This window comes from Neophocaena asiaeorientalis, unplaced genomic scaffold (genome assembly GCF_003031525.2).
Source record: "Neophocaena asiaeorientalis asiaeorientalis breed wild unplaced genomic scaffold, Neophocaena_asiaeorientalis_V1.1 scaffold119, whole genome shotgun sequence".
In the NCBI taxonomy this organism is placed as follows: domain Eukaryota; kingdom Metazoa; phylum Chordata; class Mammalia; order Artiodactyla; family Phocoenidae; genus Neophocaena; species Neophocaena asiaeorientalis.
The window spans coordinates 2,636,930-2,660,434 of record NW_020175821.1 but is presented as its reverse complement, the minus strand read 5'-3'; the positions used below and the strand labels follow the sequence as shown (position 1 = coordinate 2,660,434).

Below are 23,505 nucleotides of genomic sequence, written 5' to 3'. Positions count from 1 at the left end.
GTACAGTTATTATCACAATTTTACAGGTGAGGGTATTAAGCCCCAGAGGGGCTATATGATTTTTTCTCCCGAGATCAAAGTCACACCTAGTTAGTGGTAGAACCTGGATTCAAGCCCAGGAACTCTGCACAGTCCATGCTTTTAATCATTTCACTCTCCAACAACCTTTATTTTTAACAAAGATAGATGTAAATTCCTGTATTTAAACTAAAAAAAAGAGATGGCAAGCAAGAGACACCTGTGTATTTTAAGATATCAAAAATCTGAAGACCATCATCTTTTAAGGACATTGTCAAAATGATGTATCCCCAAGAAGCAAAATGGTGAAGGGTTCAGGGCAACTTACTACCTTGTGCAAGTATAGAAAATAAGGTTTTTTTTTTTTTTTTTTTTTTTTTGCGGTACGCGGGCCTCTCACTGTTGTGGCCCCTCCCGTTGCGAAGCACAGGCTCCGGACGCGCAGGCTCAACGGCCATGGCTCACGGGCCCAACCGCTCCGCGGCATGTGGGATCCTCCCGCACCGGGGCACGAACCCGTGTCCCCTGCATCGGCAGGCGGACTCTCAACCACTGCGCCACCAGGGAAGCCCCAGGAACTAAGGCTTTAATCTAGAGAAAAGAAAGTAGTTATATTAAAATATTTAGTATCTATATCATTCATACAACTAAGGACCTGTCCTTGAAAGGCTCTATTTTGTTTTTTTTCCGGAGGACAGAATTAGGTGGTTTAATGTAGAGTTTGAAAGCATGGACTTTGGAAAGTCCATGGGTGGGTTCAGATCCTGGCATTACCACTTAACCAGGCACACGAACTTGGGTAATTCTTCTGTGTCTTCTTCCTTAACTGTAAAATGGGGATTATGGTGATAATGATAACACTACCAACATCATAGGTTGCTGTGAGGATTAAATGAGTGCCTGACACATGCTAAGCATTATATCAGTTTTATTAACGAGTGGAAGTGATAGGTTGATAGATTCCAGCTTATTTTAAGGAAGAATTTCCTAATAATTATAACTGTTCAAATGAGGAATAGGATGTTCCTCAAACTAGTGCATTCCCTAGCCCTTAGTTGCTAGAATTGCTTAAGCAAAATCTTGAATGAACACTTCTGTCAGCAATCTTGCAGAATTCCTAAATTACAATACAGGTTTATCTAGATGATCTAGAATTCCTGCATGTTAATTCATAATATGATTACTAGGTTCTCTAAGTAGCTATAACAGTATTTTTACAAAAAATGTTTTGTATTTGTTTTTTGTTAAATAAATAAATAAATTTATTTATTTATTTTTGGCTGCGTTGAGGTCTTTGTTGTTGTGCACGGGCTTTCTCCAGTTGTGGCAAGCGGGGGCTACTCTTCGTTGCCGCACACAGGCTTATTGTGGTGGCTTCTCTTGTTGCAGAGCTCGGGCTCTAGGCTTGCAGGCTTCAGTAGTTGTGGCACGCGGGCTCAGTAGTTGTGGCTCGCGGGCTCTAGAGCACAGGCTCAGTAGTTGTGGTGCACGGGCTTAGCTGCTCTGCAGCATGTGGGATCTTCCCAGATAAGGCATCGAACCCTTGTCCCCTGCATTGGCAGGCGGATTCTTTTTTTATTTTTTATTTATTTAATTTTTTTGGCAGGCAGATTCTTAACTGCTGCACCACCAGGGAAGTCCCTTTGTATTTGTTTTTGTTTTTAGGAATACACATAAGAATATCTGCAAAGGACTTAAATATCTACAAAGGACCTATTAAATTTTTCCTAAGAATTTATCGTTTTTGACGCTATTGTGAATGCAGTTTTTTTTTTAATATTTATTTATTTGGTTGCGCTGGGTCTTAGTTGCGGCAGGAGGGCTCCTTAGTTGCGGTATTCAAACTTTTAGTTGCAGCGTGCATGTGGGATCTAGTTCCCTGATCAGGGATCGAACCCAGGCCCCCTGCATTGGGAGCGTGGAGTCCCATCCACTGCACCACCAGGGAAGTCCCCCAACGCAGTTGTTTTCTTAATTTCACTTTTGTTATTAGTATAGAGTATAAAGTTGATTTTTTGTATACTAATCTTGTATCCTACAACCTTGCTAGACATGTAAGTTCTAGTAGTTTGTTTTGTTTTTGTTTTTGCTGTGTCTGTGTGTGTCTGTGTTTTCCTTATGACTTTCTACAAAGGATCATGTCATCTGCCAAGGAAAGCAGTTTTATTTCTTCCAATCTGGATGCCTTTTGTTTATTTGCCTTTTCACACTGGCTACACCCTCCAGTACCATGTAGAGTAGAGGTGGTGGGAGACTGCGTCCTTACCTTGTTTCTGATCTTAAAGGCAAAGTATTGTCTCACCATTAAATGTGATATTAGCTGTACGTTTAGATGTCCTTTATCATAAGCTTCTGTAAAAATAAGATTCCTTGGCCTCATCTGAAGACTTAGGGAATTGGATCTCGGAGAGCTGCAGCCGTAGGGAATCTGTACTTCTAGGAAGCAGCTCAGATGACAGCCTTGATGGTGTTTGAGGACCTATACTGCCCATCGCTTGTCGCGCGCCGTTAGAGGAGCTCCCAATTACACTCCCTGCCTTTCCTGGAAGAATCACTGAAGAAAGAATCTCAGTACTCCTACAGTTGGGTGTAGTAAGCAACAAGACTGTCAGTTATAACAGTTTGACATTCTGCAGAATGGCCCTCAAAGAAAAGTGACGAATCTGTTATCGCGCATTGACCAGAACTATAAGCAGCAGTCTGGCATTTGGGCTCTTTAGGAGTGGAAATGGGTCAAAGTCAGGAGGCAAACTTGAGCTATTAAATTGGTTGCCTAGGTGTCGTATTATGCCCAGTATTAAAAGCTCCTAGGCCCTGAGTATGAAATTATTAGTTTAATCTATAGCTTAATCTAACGATGGCTTAAAACTGCCATGCTGCCTAGCCGGACTACCTAACTACGAAGCGACACTGCTTCTACGCGGAATTAATTTTACACCCCTAAGAAATGAATTACGAGAACATTTTTCCCTATTACCTCAACCCTGAGATCCAATCAGACGCAAAAACGGACCGGAAAAGAGATGCTGGCGCTATTGATTGACGTACATTCCAACCAACCTACAACGGAAGAAGAGCGCGCCTGCGCAAGTCGTTATCTATTGGCAGGCGGATTCTTTTTTTATTTTTTATTTATTTAATTTTTTTGGCAGGCAGATTCTTAACTGCTGCACCACCAGGGAAGTCCCTTTGTATTTGTTTTTGTTTTTAGGAATACACATAAGAATATCTGCAAAGGACTTAAATATCTACAAAGGACCTATTAAATTTTTCCTAAGAATTTATCGTTTTTGACGCTATTGTGAATGCAGTTTTTTTTTTAATATTTATTTATTTGGTTGCGCTGGGTCTTAGTTGCGGCAGGAGGGCTCCTTAGTTGCGGTATTCAAACTTTTAGTTGCAGCGTGCATGTGGGATCTAGTTCCCTGATCAGGGATCGAACCCAGGCCCCCTGCATTGGGAGCGTGGAGTCCCATCCACTGCACCACCAGGGAAGTCCCCCAACGCAGTTGTTTTCTTAATTTCACTTTTGTTATTAGTATAGAGTATAAAGTTGATTTTTTGTATACTAATCTTGTATCCTACAACCTTGCTAGACATGTAAGTTCTAGTAGTTTGTTTTGTTTTTGTTTTTGCTGTGTCTGTGTGTGTCTGTGTTTTCCTTATGACTTTCTACAAAGGATCATGTCATCTGCCAAGGAAAGCAGTTTTATTTCTTCCAATCTGGATGCCTTTTGTTTATTTGCCTTTTCACACTGGCTACACCCTCCAGTACCATGTAGAGTAGAGGTGGTGGGAGACTGCGTCCTTACCTTGTTTCTGATCTTAAAGGCAAAGTATTGTCTCACCATTAAATGTGATATTAGCTGTACGTTTAGATGTCCTTTATCATAAGCTTCTGTAAAAATAAGATTCCTTGGCCTCATCTGAAGACTTAGGGAATTGGATCTCGGAGAGCTGCAGCCGTAGGGAATCTGTACTTCTAGGAAGCAGCTCAGATGACAGCCTTGATGGTGTTTGAGGACCTATACTGCCCATCGCTTGTCGCGCGCCGTTAGAGGAGCTCCCAATTACACTCCCTGCCTTTCCTGGAAGAATCACTGAAGAAAGAATCTCAGTACTCCTACAGTTGGGTGTAGTAAGCAACAAGACTGTCAGTTATAACAGTTTGACATTCTGCAGAATGGCCCTCAAAGAAAAGTGACGAATCTGTTATCGCGCATTGACCAGAACTATAAGCAGCAGTCTGGCATTTGGGCTCTTTAGGAGTGGAAATGGGTCAAAGTCAGGAGGCAAACTTGAGCTATTAAATTGGTTGCCTAGGTGTCGTATTATGCCCAGTATTAAAAGCTCCTAGGCCCTGAGTATGAAATTATTAGTTTAATCTATAGCTTAATCTAACGATGGCTTAAAACTGCCATGCTGCCTAGCCGGACTACCTAACTACGAAGCGACACTGCTTCTACGCGGAATTAATTTTACACCCCTAAGAAATGAATTACGAGAACATTTTTCCCTATTACCTCAACCCTGAGATCCAATCAGACGCAAAAACGGACCGGAAAAGAGATGCTGGCGCTATTGATTGACGTACATTCCAACCAACCTACAACGGAAGAAGAGCGCGCCTGCGCAAGTCGTTATCCAGTCCGTACTAGCGTTAGCGGAAGAGGCGGGGGCTGTGGAAACGGCCGCCGCAGGGTTGGCGGACTTGAGGAGGAGCAAAGATGGCGCAGTGAGGTGCGTCGAGGTCCCCTGGCCTTTGGGCCAGGGGGAGGGCCGGACCCCGGGCGCTCGAGTGCTTCTGCTGGCCCGTGCGAGGTAAGCCGAGAAGGCCAAGACGGGAACTAGCAGGAGGTGGCGCGGCCCAAGCCGTCCGAAGAACGGAGTGCGCGGAGCCTGCCCGCAGGTGGCACGGGCCTTAGCCAGGCGCGGGTTTCCTTGCGAGCGGCCCCCGGGCGGCAGCCCGGACTTTTGGGGGTGTGTTGCATCATAACTCAGACCCGACCTGCCACTGACCTTCTCAGTGCCTTGCCTTTGGCTGCCTTTGGCTGCCTTTGTGCTTTCGGCTTGTTGCCCGATGATTGCACCCACGCTTGTGCATATGTGGCATTCTCTGCGTCGGCCATCGGTTTATCTTTGAAGAATATCTTAGTTTTATTGATTTATTTATGCTCCTCGCCTCACGAACTTCGTGTCCACTGTTTTGCCTGAGGCTCGGGTCTCAATCGAGGCCTGTTGCGGCTCTGAGTATTTTGTGACCCTGACCCTTTGACCTTGAAATTTGGTGTAACAGGTTTCCCCCACTTACTGGGATTTAATTTGAGTCTGTGTATCGTGTACGTTCTCTTGCTTACCTTTATTATATGCATTCGTTCCCACTCCCACCTCTCTAACTTTTTGAAGATCTGCGAAAGCAGCTTTGTCCTTGTATGACCTGATAGTTGCCTAATGGCGCATTAATCTCAGCTGACTCTAGGTAGAATTAACCGTAGTTTTCCAGAACTAAAGGAGTCAGTGTACAATTTTCATTTATGTATATATTTATAGAGAGAATGAGAAAGACTTTGGAGAATTATTATTATAAAGTAATTTGTGAAATGGGGTGGGGTTATAAAGTATACTACTGTCAGGCATTTGTGTTCGGTTCTTGTTTAATTTCATGGGATACCTTTTTTTGTAATTTGGGTTGTTATGACTCCTCATTCGGCCTTTCAGTTAAATTGTGGGAAAGGTTTCTGAGTTGTTGAAGCCTGTTTAAAACTGGCACATTAGTTAGGCCCAGTTTGAATGACATGTCCGAATACAAATGAATGTGTCTGATATGCTTTTTGCTGGCCCTGGATTTAACAGAGCTGAAAATACCAGGTAAAGAAATACTTCTAAATAAGATGTTTCTGTTGCTTTTGTCCAGAGTAGTTTTTTCATTTCATCTAGAAGAAGATACTGGGCAGAGGAAAGGAACAGAACATTCTTCCTTCCTACCTCACAAACGGGGGTGATCATTTATACTAAAGCAAAGGTCTTTTGCTGGAAAAGAGTGTCCATAGCATCATCACATTCTCAAAGGGGACAGTGTTTAAAAACTCGAGAACCACTGCTCCAGGAGTTTTGACATCTTTATAAAATTAATGCCAGTGCAGGTAGAGAGTAAATTCTTTTTGATTGTTCCTTCTGAATAGTTTTTGATAGTGATGTTTTTAAGACTAGTTTGGTTCCTTTTGATTGTTCCTTCTGAATAGTTTTTGATAGTGATGTTTTTAAGACTAGTTTGGTTCATTTGAATAATTTTGCACATAAATGCATACAGCAAAAGTGAGGGCTCTATCCTTACTGTAATGTTCTTTTTATTTTTCCTTATCACAGGAAGAACATTTTCCTTGACTTGTAGGTGCTTTTATATTCATCTCAAAAAGAAAACAAAATTCTGAACTCAGGATTTGGCAAGTGAGTAATAGTGGCTAATGCTTTCAAATACTGTTTACGCAGATTGGCAGTAGCTAGATAGAAGTAGAGCAAGAGATCATTAGCTTCAACAGAGGATGAACGTCAAAAGTGACTATAAATTATTGGTATAATCTCTCCCTGAAGGCACTAGGGAAGGATTTGTTCCACGCTTTTATTCTAGCTTTGGGTAGTTCTTCGGCTTGTGGCAGCATAACTCCAGTCTTCACAAGGCATCCTCCCTGTGTGTGTCTATGTCCTAAATTCTCCCTTTTATAAGGACACCAGTCAGATTAGGGGCCCACTTGGCTCCGGTATGACCTCATCTTAATTAATTACATCCGCAGTGACTCTGTTTCTAAATAAAGTCATATTTTGAGGTACTCATATGACAACATAGGAATTTGGGCAGGACACAGTTCAAACCATAATATCTACTTAGTCATATACCTTGATTGTATTATATGAAAAACATTCAATGTTGAACTGCTTTAACGATTAAAATCTTGTATACCACTTGTATAAGGGACTTAGAGTAGTTAAAATCATAGAGACAGACAGTAGAATGGTGGTTGCCAGGGGCTGCAGCGAGGGGAAATGGAGATTTATTATTTAATTGGTACAGTTTCAGATTTGTAATATGAAAAGAGTTCTGGAGATAGATGGTGGTGATGGTTGCACGATAATGTGAATGTACTTCTTACCACTGAACTGAACACTTAAAAGGGGTTAAGATGATAAATTGTAAGTTGTGTGTATTTTACAATAAAAAAAATTGAAGAAAGATGAGTGAAAAACTCCAACTGTATGTATTTCAATATTAAGAAAAGGAATAAGAAGAGGGAAAAAGGAATAAATACCCTTTAGCTGGTAGAGTCTTTATCATATACTTTTAGAGCCAAGGCTTTGTTGCTTGGATTGTAACCTTAATTAAGTCCAGGCAGACTGTTAAATAACACAAATTCAACTGGGTAAATTTATTTATTTAAATTGAAGTATAGTTGATTTACAATGTTGTGTTAATTTCTGCTGTACAGTAAAGTGACTCAGTTATACATATAGCTATATTCTTTTTATATTCTTTTCCATTTTGGTTTATCCTAGGATATTGAATCCCACGACATTGTATAGTGTGCTTTCATTTATGGGGAGGAAATAAATCCACTTAAGCACATCTATATTAGTATAGTCTAGCCCACATCTGGGGGCAGAAACTGTCCAACAAACCCAGCATTTGTTTTTCTTTTTCTTTTTTTGGCCGTGTGGCATGGGGGATCTTAGTTTCCTGATCAAGGGTCGAACCCATGCCCCCTGCATTGGGAGCGCAGAGTCTTAACGACTGAACTGCCAGGGAAATCCCAGCATTTGTTTGTTTGTTGTTCTTGTTTTTTAATAATTTTTTTAAAAATTTATTTTTTATTTTTGGCTGCGTTGGCTCTTTGTTGCTGCACGTGGGCCTTCTCTAGTTGTGGCGAGCGGGGGCTACTCTTTGTTGTGGTGCACAGGCTTCTCATTGCAGTGGTTTCTTTTGTGGAGCATGGGCTCTAGGCGCGTGGGCTTCAGTAGCTGTGGCTCACGGGCTCTAAAGTGCAGGCTCAGTAGTCATGGCACACGGGCTTAGTTGCTCCGCAGCATATGGGATCTTCCCAGACCAGGGCTCGAACCCGTGTCCCCTGCATTGGCGGGCGGATTCCCAACCACTGTGCCACCAGGGAAGCCCTTGAGCTATTTATTGATGTGTAACAAATTACCCAAAATGTAGTGGATTAAAACAACAGTAAACATTTATTATCTCGCACAGTTTGTGTGGGTCAGGAGTTTAACTAGAGTTTCTGGTTTGGAGTCTCATACAGGGTTACAGTCAAGATACTAGCTGGGGTGGCAGTCATCTAATTCCATGGTGGCTCATTCACATGGCTAGCAAATTCATGCTGGTTGTGGAAAGCCTCATTCCTACCACTGTCAGCCTCTTCCAGGGCTGCTTGAGTGTCATGATACAGCAGCTGGCTTTTCCCAGAACAAGCAATTCAGGAGAGCAAGGCAGAAGCCACAATCCCATCAATGACCTTGCCTCAAAAGTCACTCACTGTCACTTCCTCCTCATTCTGTTGGTCATTGTTTAGACACCAACTAGTATACTGCAATACAATTCTGACACCATCTGGAATTAATGCAGACCGCACAAGTCAAAAGGGCATGATCCCCCAAGAAGACTGCCCTCACTTTAGATGCCAGCAGCACTTTGGAGGATCCCCAGGCCACCTGCACTTCTGACCAACTGGCTGCAGATTCAAGGGTTCCCATGACCCTGTCAGAACCAATCTTTGGTTTCATATTTATTTTTTCCTTCCTTCTGGCTGCTTTGGGTTTATTTATTCTTTTTCTAGTTCCTTAAGGTATAAAGTTAGGCTGTTGATTTGATATCCTTGTTCATTTTTAATTTAAGCATTTACAGCTGTATATTACTCTTAGCACTGCTTTTGCTGCATCTTGTAAGTTTTGGTATGCTGTGTTTTTGTTTTCATTTGTCTCAAGATATTTTCAAATTTCCCTTGTGATTTCTTCTTTGACCCATTGGTTGTTTAGGAGTGTGTTATTTAATTTCCACTGGTTCATTTACTGTAAATTCCAACAATTTGTAGTCTCCCTCTAGGGACAAAGGCCAGTCAAATTTTTTATTATACAGTAGTCACATAGGTGAACCCTGGTACATTTTTAAAAGGGATTATTAAAGGGTGTGAATACCAGGAGGCAGCAGTAAGGGAGGACCATCTTAGAAGCTGACTACTACAAAGTCATTTGACTCAGATCTGGCTAACCCAAGAGCTTCATTGAAAATTCCTATTTTCCCTTTTCATCCTCTCAAGTCAGATTTTCTAATATAAAGTTACATTTTTTGTATAATCAACAGCACTAAACAAGTGAGTTCAGAGACCCAGAAATGCGTAGTAAGGCACCAGCTTTACAGGAATGTATTTGTAAGTTTTGTAGATCAGAGTGTATAGTTGTACTTTCTTCACCTAACTCTAGAACCTGTCTATTTAAATTTTAGCTCATGTTGGCTAAGTATATTTAAGAGCCCTGCTATTCAGTTGTTCAACAAATTTTTATTAAGTGCTTATTATGGGTCACATGCTATTCTAGGTGCCTGGGATTCACCAGTGAACAAAACAGGTTCCTTCCTGGTGGAGGTTACATTTTAGACAGGACACATGAGAAACATAATAAGTATTGTACCTTACATAAGTGCCTTATATAGTGTTTCATGCATGGATTAAAAGGAAAAGTAGGGCTTCCCTGGTGGCGCAGTGGTTGAGAGTCCACCTGCCGATGCAGGGGACACGAGTTCGTGCCCCGGTCCGGGAAGATCCCACATGCCGCGGAAGCAGCTGGGCCCTTGAGCCATGGCCGCTGAGCCTGCGCGTCCGGAGCCTGTGCTCCGCAACGGGAGAGGCCACAACAGTGAGAGGCCCACGTACCGCAAAAAAAAAAAAAAAGAAAAAGAAAAAAAAGGAAAAGTAGAACAACGTAAAGGAATGGTGGGGATACATCTGTGGATAGGATGGGGGGAACAGTATAATCTTAAATCAGGGCTCAGAGTAGGTCTCTTTGAGAAAATGACATTTGAATAAAAACTTCAAGGTGAGGCGATTAGCTCTGTCGGTACCTGGGGAAGGAGTCTTCTCACAAAGAGAACAGCCAGTACACAGGCTATAAGGTAGCGTGTCTGACATTCCAGGAAGAGCAAAGAGTCCAGTATGGTTGGAGCCCATGATGAAGGGGGAGATAGAATTGGCATCAAAAGAGATACAGTGGGGATCTTATGGAGAATTTTGGGTAATGGTCAAAACTTTGGCTTCTATACTAAGGTACTATTCATTCAGTTTTCAAATGGGACCTACAGTTTGGGATTCAAACACGCAGAGTTTAGAGTTGAATAGTCATGTTTGAGATGTAAAACTGGGTATTAGGAAGAGAATATAAGCTTACGATGTTCTGTCATTATTGCCTAATATTAAGATGTAGATTTGGGGATAAGGTTTATATATGATGAATGTATGCATTTTTATTAGTTGATATTGCTAAAGGAATTTGTCTTTAAAAAAGTCTAGACATTTTCCTTATTAAGAAAATGTGCGTTTTGGGGACTTCCCTGGTGGCGTAGTGGTTGAGAATCCGCCTGCCAATGCAGGAGACATGGTCGAGCCCTGGTTCGGGAAGATCCCACATGCCGCGAAGCAGCTAAGCCTGTGCACCACAACTACTGAGCCTGCGCTCTAGAGCCCGCGAGCCACAACTACTGAAACCCACGCGCCTAGAGGCAGTGCTCCTCAACAAGAGAGGCCACTGCAATGAGAAGCCTGCGCACCACAACGAAGAGTAGCCCCCGCTCGCTGCTACTAGAGAAAGCCTGTGCACAGCAATGAATACCCAACGCAGCCGTAAATGAATGAATAAATGAATAAATTTAAAATATTGAACGCTTCACGAATTTGTGTGTCATCCTTGCACAGGAACCATGCAAATCTTCTCTGTATCATTCCCAGTTTTAGCATATGTGCTGCTGAAGCAAGCACAAGAAAAGGTGCATTTTTAAAATTGAAGTATAGTTAATTTACAATGTTGTGTTTCAAGTGTACAGCAGTGATTCCGTTTTTTATATATATGTGTGTATATATATACATACACACATACATATGTGTTCTTTTTCAGATTCTTTTCCATTATAGGTTATTCCAGGGTATTGAGTATAGTTCCCTGTGCTATATGGTAGGTCCTTGTTTGCCTGTTTTATACATAGTAGTGTGTATATGTTAATCCCAGACTCCTGATTTAGCTGCCATCCCCTTTGGTAACCATAAGTTTGTTTTTTATGTCTGTGAGTCTGTTTCTGTTTTGTAAATAAGTTCATTTGTATCATTTTTTTTTTACGTTGCACATATAAATGATATGGTATTTGTCTTTCTGTCTCTGGCTTACTTCACTTAATATGAGAATTTCTACATCCATCCATGTTGCAGCAAATGACATTAAGGAAAAGGTGCTTTTTATCTTTCTCTTTCTTTTTTTGGGCCAAGCTGCATGGCATGCGGGATCTTAGCTCCCTGTTCAGGGATCGAACCCGTGCCTCCTGAACTGGAAGCATGGAGTCTTAACCACTGGACCTCCAGGGAAGTCCCAAAAAGGTGTTTTTTTTTTTTTCCGGTATGTGGGCCTCTCACCGTTGTGGTCTCTTCCGTTGCGGAGCTCAGGCTCCAGATGCTCAGGCTTAGCGGCCATGGCTCATGGGCCTAGCCGCTCCGCGGCATGTGGGATCTTCCCGGATCAGGGCACGAACCCATGTTCCCTGCATCGGCATGCGGACTCTCAACCTCTGGGCCACCAGGGAAGCCCAAAAGGTGCATTTTTAAAAGACTTCTTTGGTACTTATTTGGTTTATATAGAATTCTTTCAGCATATTTACTTGTGGAAAGAACTAGCTTGTATCTTCTTTCCCCCTCAACATTACTGCCAATTATCTGGCCATTAGAATTGAGCTACAGAACAGTCTAGTGGCTGGTGCAAGCTTTGAACTAGCCTGAGTAAGCTTATATAATGAAACAGCTCTGTTCTCCGTAGGGTTCTAAAGGCCTGTATGTGGATATTCTCAGTTTTTTCTCTCACTTCCTCTGCTGCTTTTATAACAAATGCAAATTCTGTAGTTCTTTACCTTCTGAATTAATTTACATTTTCCTTTTGTAGGTTTTGAATCAGAACTGTCTCGTCTTCAACCAGAAGAGGTTATTCAAGGTCAGTTTGGAGTTGAGAGGTATTTTTGAATCTCTGTGACATACTAAAAATGGAGGGCTAGGAAGACTAGCCAGTCACCATTGGCCATTTTTGTAAGCTTAAGTAATTCATTTAAGCTTTTGATATGCACCTGTGATTTATTTCTTTATTATCATACATACATAAAATTTATCATTTTAACTATATTTAAATGTATAATTCAGTGGCATTACGTATATTCACATAGTTCTGTAACCATTACCACTGTCTATTTCCAGAACTTATTCATCATCCCAAACAAACTCGATACCCATTAAGCAGTAACTCTCCACTTCCCTGCCACCAGCCCCCCGCCCCCCCAGTTCCTAGTTACCTGTATTCCACTTTCTTTCTCTGTGAATTTGCCTAGTCTAGTTACCTCATGTAAGAGGACTTAGACAATATTTGTCCTTTTTTTGTCTGATTTACTTTTGCAGATATTTGCAGTTTAACAAGTGTGATGTTTAACAGCAGTGAACTGCTAATGTTTTTACATGCTTGCATTTGGCGATCATGCTACAGTACGTATTGTTTTACCTGTGTTTATAGTTTACAAAATTTTTTTTTTTTTTTTTTCAAAATTTTTATTGTTCACTCTTGGTCTTAGGTAGTTGAAGATAATTCCGAGTAAGATGACACATATGGTTTTGAGTATTAAGTATTTAAGCATCAACTTTGGAGTACAATACTGGTTTTATTTATTTATTTTATAAAATTATTTATTTATTTATGGCTGTGTTGGGTCTTTGTTGCTGCACACTGGCTTTCTCTAGCTGTGGCGAGCAGGGACTACTCTTTGTTGTGGTGCACGGGCTTCTCACTGCAGTGGCTTCTCTTGTTGTGGAGCATGGGCTCTAAGCATGCGGGCTTCAGTAGCTGTGGCACATGGGCTCTAGAGCACAGGTTCAGTAGTTGTGGTGCACGGGCTTAGTTGCTCTGCAGCACATGGGATCTTCCCGGACGAGGGCTCGAACCTGTGTCCCCTGTTTTGGCAGGTGGATTCTTAACCACTGCACCACCAGGGAAGTCCTACAATACTGCTTTTAAGCACAGATTTTTTTTTTTTAATTTTAAAATATTTATTTATTTTTGACTGTGTTGGGTCTTTGTTGCTGCATGTGGGCTTTCTCTAGTTGTGGTGAGCAGGGGCTGCTCTTTGTTGCAGTGCGTGGGCTTCTCATTGCGGTGGCTTCTTTTGTTGTGGAGCACAGGCTCTAGGGGCATGGGCTTCAGTAGTTATGGCATGTAGGCTCAGTAGTTGTGGCTCGCGGGCTTAGTTGCCCCACGCCATGTGGGATCTTCCTGGACCAGGGCTTCAACCCATATCCTCTGCATTGGCAGGCAGATTCTTAACCACTGTGCCACCAGGGAAGTCCCAACACAAATGTTTTATATAGAATCATTTCATGGACTATATTATTCCATTTGCATAAGAGGAAATTAACGTGTGTGTCTCATTTTATATAATGCAAGTTTTTATATAATTCTAGCTTTTTGTATCATACTTACATAAGTTTCTTGGCTACTGCATCTGCTTTTCTTTCTTTTTATTTGTTAGTTCTTATTTTTATATATTTATTTTTTTGGCCGCACCCTTACGCATGTGGGATCTTAGTTCCCCGACCAGGGATTGAACCCTTGTCCCCTGCATTGAAAGGTGGAGTCTTAACCACAGGACCGCTGGGGAAGTCCCTGCTTCTGCTTTTCTTTCTTTCTTTTCTTTCCTTTTTCTTTTTTTTTTTTTAATTTTATTTTTTATGTTTGGCTGTGTTGGGTCTTCATTGCTGCGCACGGGCTTTCTGTAGTTGTAGTGAGTGGGGGCTACTCTTCTTTGCAGTGCATGGGCTTCTCATTGTGGTGGCTTCTCTTGTTGTGGAGCACGGGCTCTAGGTGCACAGGTTTAGTAGTTGTGGCTTGTGGGCGCTAGAGCTCAGGCTCAGTAGTTGTGGCGCACGGCCTTAGTTGCTCTGCGGCATGTCGGGTCTTCCCGGACCAGGGCTTGAACCCATGGCCCTTGCATTGGCAGGTAGATTCTTAACCACTGCGCGACCAGGGAAGCTCCCCTGCTTCTCCTTTTCCAGTGATAATACTGAATTTGGTGGTGTGGTTGGACATTTTCTTTTAAACAATATGTAATCCAAAAAATTTTTTTTCTGTGTGTTTTAAAATACTATTTTTAAAAAGTAAGCTCATATAGAAGTACCTATCTTAATCTTCCTGTTTTCAATTTATTTTGTATTTCCAGGTATTTCTATGTTGTCTCCTGGAGTGGGGTTGTCCTGCTTTTATCAGGCCACCTTCCCTATTCTTGAAATGTGGATATCTCTTCTCTAAACTTTACCTCCATGATTTGGACTGGAAAAGGCTGCTCTTCTTTTTGTTCCACCTCTCAGATTCAAAGAAGAGAAGCCCCTGGGATGCAGTCATCCTGCTAACTTCTCTAGGAAGAAAGAAGCAACTGACATGCATCTTCTGCTGCAATTTGCTTAATCACAAATAATTTTACAAGCTGAAGGCTGATATCATTTGAAACAGGTGCTTAGATGGTGATATTTGTGAATTCTTTACCTTTTGTTCCAGACAAGAAGACGAAATAGCAAGCATGCGTGACATCAGGGTGTTTTTTTTAACGTCTTCCAGTTTTAGCCACTGTTGTGATAAGCACAGTTGAGACTTGCAGCAGTAAATTCCAAGTATGTGTTCTAATTTGAAGTGAAAGAGATGCTTAAAAAATTACATATATTTCTAATACCTGGCTCATCTTTTGGCATAGATTTACTGGATAAGAACAAAGGTCCAATTTTGCAGTAAAACCTTTGATGTGATAAAGAAGCATAAAGACAAGATATCACAAGGTTAGTTGCATATGTGAGTACATTATCACAACTCTATAAATACACATTTTTACATGTGTAAGTCCACATTTTTGGATGATAAGAGGGATGTTCCTCCTGGAGAAGGAAGCTGTGGTGGACTTCTTTCTCAAAAGTCTTTGGATATATGGTAGTTTTAAATGTTTTTTCATTCTTCTAAGGAATAACCACATTGTGCAGATGCTAACCCTATGAATGCATGCTTGGGTTTAGTGAAAAGTTGGTAAAAGGGAACTAAACAGTTTTGAGTCCAGGGATGGAACCCTCTTCACCACCCTAGGATGAGAAGCTACTGTATTAAAATTAGTTCATTCTTTTTCGTGCAGTCTTATTTATATAGCACTTGAGACTTGGTTTTACATGCTGCTAAGGCTGGAAGAAAAGTGGCAAAAGTGGTTTTTCTGTTCAGAAGATCTTGGGATGGACCCTACAGTATGACCTGCCTTCACCTTTGGACATACAGGAGTGGAGAAAAAAACGAGGAAAGTTTCCATATTACTCCTTTCTCCTAAGAAAAAGAAGTGAAAATGCTTCATGCAGCTCCATCTGACTTTATGGCGTTTCACATTCTATAGCTTTGTTTTTTGTAAAAGGATAAGTAACTTTTTCCCTTTGATCCAAGATGGGTTCTTGGGTATTTGATTTATTTTTCTAGGCAATAGGTGTATGTTTGGCTGAAAAGGCTGGGACTGAGGTAACTTTCCCCAGTTGGAACTGAACTTTCTCATGAGAGAATGGGCCTCAGAAGAAATGTTCCCAGACTGTGGTTGGGTCAGTTTAGATTTAGAAGAAATCCAGGGTCTGAAAAAACTCAAACAAGAAAAATAGTTCTAGTAAGAAATAATGAATTTCCTTTCTTTCTGTTAAAACTTATAACTATCTGATGAACAGACTACAGGGTAAAGCCGTCCTTGCTTCCAAATCAACAGAGGACCATTGTATGAATTGCCAGGTGTTTACATAAGAATGAAACCTTTATAAGTTTTTGTAAGTAGAGAAAGAATTTACAGCTGGTTAGATGAAATTAAGAACAAATCATCTTAGATCATCTCTGTGATACAGGGAATGTTTGCCCAGGGCCATGCATGTTGTGCTGCTGAAATCTTGGGGCAGATTTACCAGAATTTGAGAGTGATAAAAATAGCCAAAAATTGGAAATATTGAGCACTCTTAATGATTAAATTGGTCAACCAATTTGAATTGGCATATGGAAGCGTTTTAGTAAAATAATTACATAATATAGATAAAATATAATTTCCTTTAATTGGGGGCAATTACTGAGTGGTAAAGCATAGTAGAAGTAACTTGGATAAAGGTAACTTAAATTTTTCTCTGACTTCTCAGCCACTTCCTGATGTTTTCTATCAGTATTTTGGAATTGATAAAGACAGAATGGAACCTATATACATGAGTCCCGTTGGTATGCTGGGAATATCATATGGAGAATTTGTATCTTCAGTTGTCTGTTACCCATCCTCCCCATGTTTTTTTGGGCAACTTTTTGGGTAGGATTGTTTGGCAGGGGATAGAGACCCTCTACTGTCAGCACCAGTGAAACCATCTCTGGCCCACTTGTTTGAATAATTGTGTGTGTATCAGACTCATCTTCTCCAGTTGCTTTACATATTTTCATTTCAAAGCTAAGAGAACCACTGTTTAATGCTTTGAGGTTGTTTCTGCATCTGCATCTTCCATGATTTTCACCAGATGGCATTTAACAAAATGGGTATATTCCAGTTGTATTTGCCCAGTGTTTACTTAATACATCTACATTGTTTTTCCTGGTCTATTTTGGTCCACTTCATGATGGCAAAAGCTATAATTTTAGGCAGGACTATGCCTCAATCTGTAGCTGTGCCTACTTCGTTTCCTTTGCTCATCCATGTTAGCTGGCAGTTTTTCTTTTAAAAAGTTGAACAAAAATGGGATATGTGCAATAGAAATATATATATGTATATTTTAATACTTGTGGACAGATGTTACAAGTTGTTTAAGAACAACAAAATCACCAATGTCTTCCATTTTGAGATGTGTATAGTTTTGTAAGCATTAGTGCTTGGTAGCATATTGTAGTGCCATGTTAGGGGTTAGTGCATGAGCCTAGTAATAATTTAAACTTCAGGATGAATTATTGATAATAACTAATAGTGTAAAAAGAGTGGAAAATCTAGACCTTTTCTTTTCTCATAAATATCTGAATCCGTGATATTCTCCCTGGGGAAAAGAGATTAAGGCCAAAAAGACTCATTTATGAATAGAAATATGGGGTCACAAGGTGAGATACTGTCTTTGAGGATTTTTAAGCTTTCCATGAGGTAGGAAACCAAGTTGCCTTTGTGTGTTATGAAACCTTATATCAAAATGAGGCCCCATTTCATGATTCTGCTTTGCTCTCTTTGAGGTGAGACTGTTCTTACACTGTTTTCACATTGTATGTCTTGTAGGTTTATTGTTTTCCCACTCTTTTTGCATCAGATTATTTTACATTTTGCATGTCTTACTGAGATGCTATGTTAATTGCTCAAGTGAGTGCTTTTCTAATCTGAAGACCATTTATGTTTCCTATCTGCAGTATGCTACATGTTAACAGAAGAACACTGGTCAGTAGTTGAGTGTCCTAGATTAATTTCTCTTGGGCTTTTCCTGTTTCCAAATTTGCTGAATTGTGTATTGATGAGATTCCAGACCTTTTCATGAGAATTGGCAAGGTAGCTAAATGGAGGCTACCTAGGTTGCCATGTATTAATATTAACTAACTCCCTGCTTGGTTATAGTAAATTGCCTCAGACAGCTTTCACTCTTTTCTCTTTTCCTTGTAGAAAGAAAAGTTGTTTTGTTCTGAAAGCATAGCTTTCTGTAGAAAAGAAATTCCTACCTCTAAAAGCTTTCTTGAGAACTTGGAAATGGCAGTTTTCTGGGGTGATTTTTAAATCTCAGTATTAGGAGAGTCCAGGATTTATTGCCACAGATTCTATAGTTAGTATGATAGGAAATGCAAAACTTTTTTAATGTGGTGTGTCTTGTGTGCAGAAGCAGGCTTAAAGAAATTGACTCTTGGGCAGCAAATCTCGAGGGACCCAGGTTTAGATTCTTATAGTGTACTTAAAGTAGTTGTACTCCTGGTTCAATAAGTTGAGTGCCTGGGAGAATCCACTTCTGAAAAGCGTTTAAACATTTAAAAAAATACCTCTGAAAAGGTAATGAATGCAAAATAGCACAGTATATAGGAAAGAATATTTCCTATTGCAAAAAAAAAAGCCATAAAACAATTTTCAAGAGGTAGAATTTCAGTAGCAATAACAGTTTTGCATGTATACTAAGTTGCATTAGCAGGGTTGTACAGTAGAATACTACTTGAGTTTGAGGCTCTGTGATAACAGAATTCCATGAAAGGAAAAAGATGCTGTAGGTAAAGAGTATGTAAAAGGTACTTTAAAAAAATAAAACTATGAATGTATATGAATATATCATTATGTGAGAAATAGCAACGTTTGTGCAAGTTAAAGGTTAAAGACCCTACTTGTTTGCTAGAGCAGAGGGTTAGAGCCATTTAAGCTTTTCTGATGCTTAACCTGGAAACGTACTCCTACTGAGTAACCCCACTGAAGCTCATCGTGTGGGGATTTTGCTTATGATGTTTCTTTTAACAACAGGCATTTATAAAATGGCATACTTTTTGCTTTGTCACCTCATCTTTCTCCAATAAGTTTCCTGGGTACATTTTTTAAAGAGAGAGAAAAGTTTGCTGTGTGTATATATTTAGAGTTTAAAAAAACAGACTAAGAACTTGGATAGCTGGCTTTTCCTCATGCCTGTTAGTGTAGGGACGTTAGGATTTAAAGGTATAAAGCAAAAGGACTGAAGGGAATGGCCAGAGACAGTACACTGTCTAATGTAGATGTGCCAAGGCCTGTGGCCTGTGACTGCTTATTTTAACAAGAACCCAGCAAACTAGTTTCTTGATCTGAATCATACAGATCTCACATCAGGATGTAATAACGGAATGAGGGTGACTTCTTACTCCCTTTTACCTCATGTTCATCTTGGCCATTTAGCACCTTGAAGATCCCTGAAAAAATTGTGTCTGTGTTCCCTTGTTTTCCCAGGGGAAAAAACTGAAAGATGAGTGGATCTAAGAAAATAGTGCCTCTTGAATATTAGATTCTTAAATGGCAACTCCAAAGGATAGAGAGAAGGCTATATTAAATTGATTATAGCTCCTCTTTAAATGTCCTATGTCTTCAGTTTTGTGTTAGAGACATTGGAATAACCAAGCAATATTCAAACATCTGCACGATCATGAGGACACCACTGCATATTACAGTGATGTCAGTAACAGTTTAGTTACTTAGAACAATTAAAGATTACCCTTAAGAGCAACATTCATAGTTCTAAATGCTCAAATGTGCTACAAGTTTTTGTAGTCTCAAAGTATGGTTGATACTTTTCAATGTTGTTTTGGTCTCATGTTTACTCTTTGTGTACCTGTGATATGCAAAATATGAAGAGACCCTTGGCCTCCAGGAGTTTACATTCTCATGGTGCTGCTGGTGCAAGCAAATTGCTTCTAGTTTATTCAGAACATTGCTTGGCTGTTAATTATACCATGTTTGGAAGGATTCCTTGGCCAATAGTTTTCAAAAGCAGAGGGCTATGCTAAACTTCAGGGCATTGATTTTTGAGTTTACATTGTATTAGCTCTGCTGTTCATGAACTCCTTTTCCCCAGGGAGCTGTGCAGGTAATGCTTATTAATGTGAATCAAACTATTCTGCCTAAGAGCATCTTCATCATCTCTATACCACCTATGCTCTTCTATGCCATCACTGTCAGTAAATGGCCAAGAAAACTCACTGCTCCAGAGGACATCTCTCAGTACTCTATTTTCCCAAATTTTTTACATCACTCTCTACCCAAAAGGACCAGAAGTTGCAATTAATCCTTTTATAACTGAATAGTGGTCCTAATTTTAACCTTTTTGTGTGTGACTTTTGTACCTCTGTTCTGAAGCAGCATTGTGATAGATGTGGAGCACCTGCCTACATTTCTAAGCAATCACTTTATTAACCCACATTTTCAGTTGAAACTTTGCATGTAATTTCCTCTACTTCCTCTGAGTCAAGGGGTTTACTCTGCATGTTTATTAAAAGTGGGTCTGGATGGAAGTGCAAGCAATAGTGGCAGGCCCATAACTCTTATTTTAGAGTATAATATTCTAATGCATGGTTGAAAATGTCCAATGTTATGTGGCTACTAGTAATTAGATATATGCATTTATTAATAATGAAGCAATAGAGACTTAAACCACTAGCTTGAATTTATTGTTTGGATTATTTTCATTTTCTAAGATTATCTTACTTCCATTGAAAATGGAAGCTAGAAGATAAACAGGGGCAACCATAAGACATTCAAACTGTCAGGAATAGAGCATAACAGTGCTCACCCTCTAACCTCTTGCCTGGTTCCATTAGTCCCCAAGCATGTTTAAAAACAAAAGGCACAAACTAAGCATGTTCAAATAAATAAAGAAGCTGCTATGGCTATAATAGAAAGGTGCAGAGTTTCAGAAAGAGTATGGAATACCAGTGTGGAAGATGTAGAGTAACTAGGGATGGGGTTTGTCTGATACAATTTATGTGGCTTAAGTTTGGATCTCTTAAGACTAGAATCTTGGAAGTGAATAGAGGCAACATGGACATATTTCAGATGTTCCAGGATTTTCAGGTAACTAGGTGACTCTTTGGATGGTACTGGTATTACCCAACCATAAAAGATCCTTCCAGCAAAGGAGCCCATTCCATTTTATGGAAATAGTCGTTAAAATATAGATACATCTGTGGTTTGGTTTTTCTGTTGTTACTGTATTTAAGTTTTTAAAGAAATTTTTTTATAGCCAGAGTTTGATCCTTGATGTTTTGGTTAGACTTCATAATTTGTTGCCTAAAGCTTTTGATGCCAGGTAGACAGGAGCAAGTTTTCCTGTTTTGTAAAAAAAAAAAACCTTGCTGTTAATTTTACTTGATGAAGAAAATAGATCAGTTCATTGTAATAGCTTAAAATTTTTTGAGATGATTCCTGACTTTGAAATAACTCACGTAAGTACATGTGATCATGACAAGCATTGTACAAATGTGATTCATTATTGAAAGAGACCTAAGTAGAAGAGAATTCAAGATTAGACTGGATGATTTTCACTAGGCCCCTTCCAGGTTTCATGTTCTATGATTGAAAAATAATTTTTCCAAAATTATTTCAACCTCATTTTAATCTTCACTGTGGGATTTCACTTTGAATACCTTTAGGAATGTTTAAGTGGAATGGTAACCTTCCAGTAGTTCCTAATGAATAACTTATAGTCCTTTTACCCAGTTCAGGAAGTGAAATGTCATATCCCATATGTAAAGTTTCAGTTTGGTACTTATCAATAAAATGTCTGCCAAACAATGAAACCAGTAAAGATTTAAGGACAGAGTTTCTCTAATCTCTGTTCCTATTATTTCCACTAGGCCATATTAAAATGTTAATGTTAGAAGCCCAGACATCACAGATTTCTCCAGGAACCCATACTCGTAAACTTTTTTTTTTTTTTTCCTGGTACGCGGACCTCTCACTGTTGTGGCCTCTCCCGCTGCGGAGCACAGGCTCCGGACGCGCAGGCTCAGCAGCCATGGCTCACGGGCCCAGCCGCTCCGCAGCATGTGGGATCTTCCCGGACCGGGGCACGAACCCATGTCCACTGCATCGGCAGGCGGACTCTCAACCACTGCGCCACCAGGGAAGCCCCATACTCGTAAACTTTTAAAGTCAAGAGTAGATACCTTAAGGTTAGAATTTTCAAAAGATTTTGTCTCCCCTGGTGATGGTATGCCATGCCATAGATTAAAGTATAATTTTCTCCCAGGGATAAATATTCTGGCAATACATTATCATCAGTCTGTAAACAACAGTAATAGTCTTGGCGCTTACCTTAAAACCACCTATCGCTGGTAATTTAAAAGATTCATGTTACAATAACCTTTGCATAGAGTTTTACTTCAGTAGCTTTTGTTTTTACTTGTTCAGATCTGCTTCATTGCCTCATTGGTATATAAGATAATGTTAAAAGAATTCATTGAATGTTTGAAGTTTTACAAAAGGCAGCTTGCTTTCTAATCTATGCATCTTTGGGATATTAGAAGAAATATTCTTTGCTGTAAAAAGGAACTGCTGTAAAAGTTGGAAACTCTGCGCCTGTGTACATATATATTTTGGCAATAAAGCAGCATGGGCTGAGAATGCACTGAAATTTCACTGTGTTGTTATTTGGAATGGGTAATTCTAATAATGCAGTAAATTATGGAGATGGAAGAAGGAGCCTATCCACAGACCTGTGCTTAGGTAGGCGCCAGATGTCAAATAAAGAAGACAAAGGACCTGGGTTTCTTGATGCCAGGTTGTGGCAGTTTCTGTTGTAGTTCAAGGGAAAAACAGGCAACCATATGAATAAAGAGGCACCTTATTTAAACTATGCCCTTATGCCATCCCGTTTTACCTTTAGGGCCAACCTTATGCTAGGTCTAGGAGCAAATGTTTAGTTTCTGGTAAGGAAATAATGATACAATTACTGCCGGTAATTAAGAAGCTTTTATATTTAATTTTAAAAAGTTAACTAAAGACGTTTCAACGCTAATTAAGAAGAGATCCTCCTAGATTCAGGGGAAAGGAAAGGAGTTTTTTCAGTTTTAAGAAAGCTGTTACAAACTTCCTTGGGATTGGCTATTGTCAAATGAACAAAAGTTATGTGGTTTTTGTGATGTGACAACTAATGTAATAGTTCCTTCCTTTGATTTATGAGACTATTCATTTAACACACACTGATGTACTCCACTCCCAGGTACTGTGCTAGATGCTGGAGTTATAAAAATTGAGATGGTTTCTGCCATTAATTAAGGAGCTCAGAAGTGTACAACTTGGGGACTTTATATATGCAATTTTTTTGTTCTCATAAATACATGGAATTTTGAAAACACTTTTATTCAACATACATACAGTGCTAAATGATAACTAGCCTTAGAATCTGTTAATATCAGCCAGTCATTATTGATGTTATAGACTTCCAGAGGAGCTTTTATACCACTAAGGCCTTGTTTAAAAAAGTCAGCCATTAGTGAGAGTATTAGTACAATTGGTACAACATTTATGGAAGGCATAATATCAAAATTGTAAATGCACATGCCCTTTGACTCTGTTCCACGTTAGGAATCACTCCTACAGAAATACCAGGACAGATACGCAAAGACATGACAAGGATCCAATAAAACAATGGTTAAAGTCTGATGTATTGATTATTGAATCATATGCAGGTGTTAACTATTTTGTGAGGC

The 23,505-nt window shown here is 39.8% G+C and overlaps 1 protein-coding gene and 1 non-coding gene across 20 annotated transcripts in view; one reads left to right on the top strand and one right to left on the bottom strand.

The window, feature by feature from the left end:
• The first annotated feature begins 4,707 nt into the window (after positions 1-4,707).
• NUSAP1 (nucleolar and spindle associated protein 1) overlaps positions 4,708-23,505 on the top strand; it is a 67,194-nt gene continuing 48,396 nt past the window's right edge. For 4 of the 19 annotated variants that reach the window (XR_003001441.1, XR_003001437.1, XR_003001435.1 and 1 more), the window contains exons 1-5: positions 4,708-4,839; positions 6,385-6,465; positions 12,205-12,252; positions 12,708-12,791; positions 14,516-15,125. The gene's annotated coding sequence lies outside the window, so the exon portion shown is untranslated. Of the gene's footprint in view, positions 4,840-6,384; positions 6,466-12,204; positions 12,253-12,707; positions 12,792-14,515; positions 22,422-23,505 lie in introns of those variants that run through there. The other 15 variants (XR_003001452.1, XR_003001450.1, XR_003001449.1 and 12 more) reach the window with 13 other exon arrangements.
• LOC112391300 (U6 spliceosomal RNA) lies at positions 10,932-11,039 on the bottom strand. Its single transcript, XR_003001464.1, has one exon. It is a non-coding gene; the product is annotated as a U6 spliceosomal RNA (small nuclear RNA).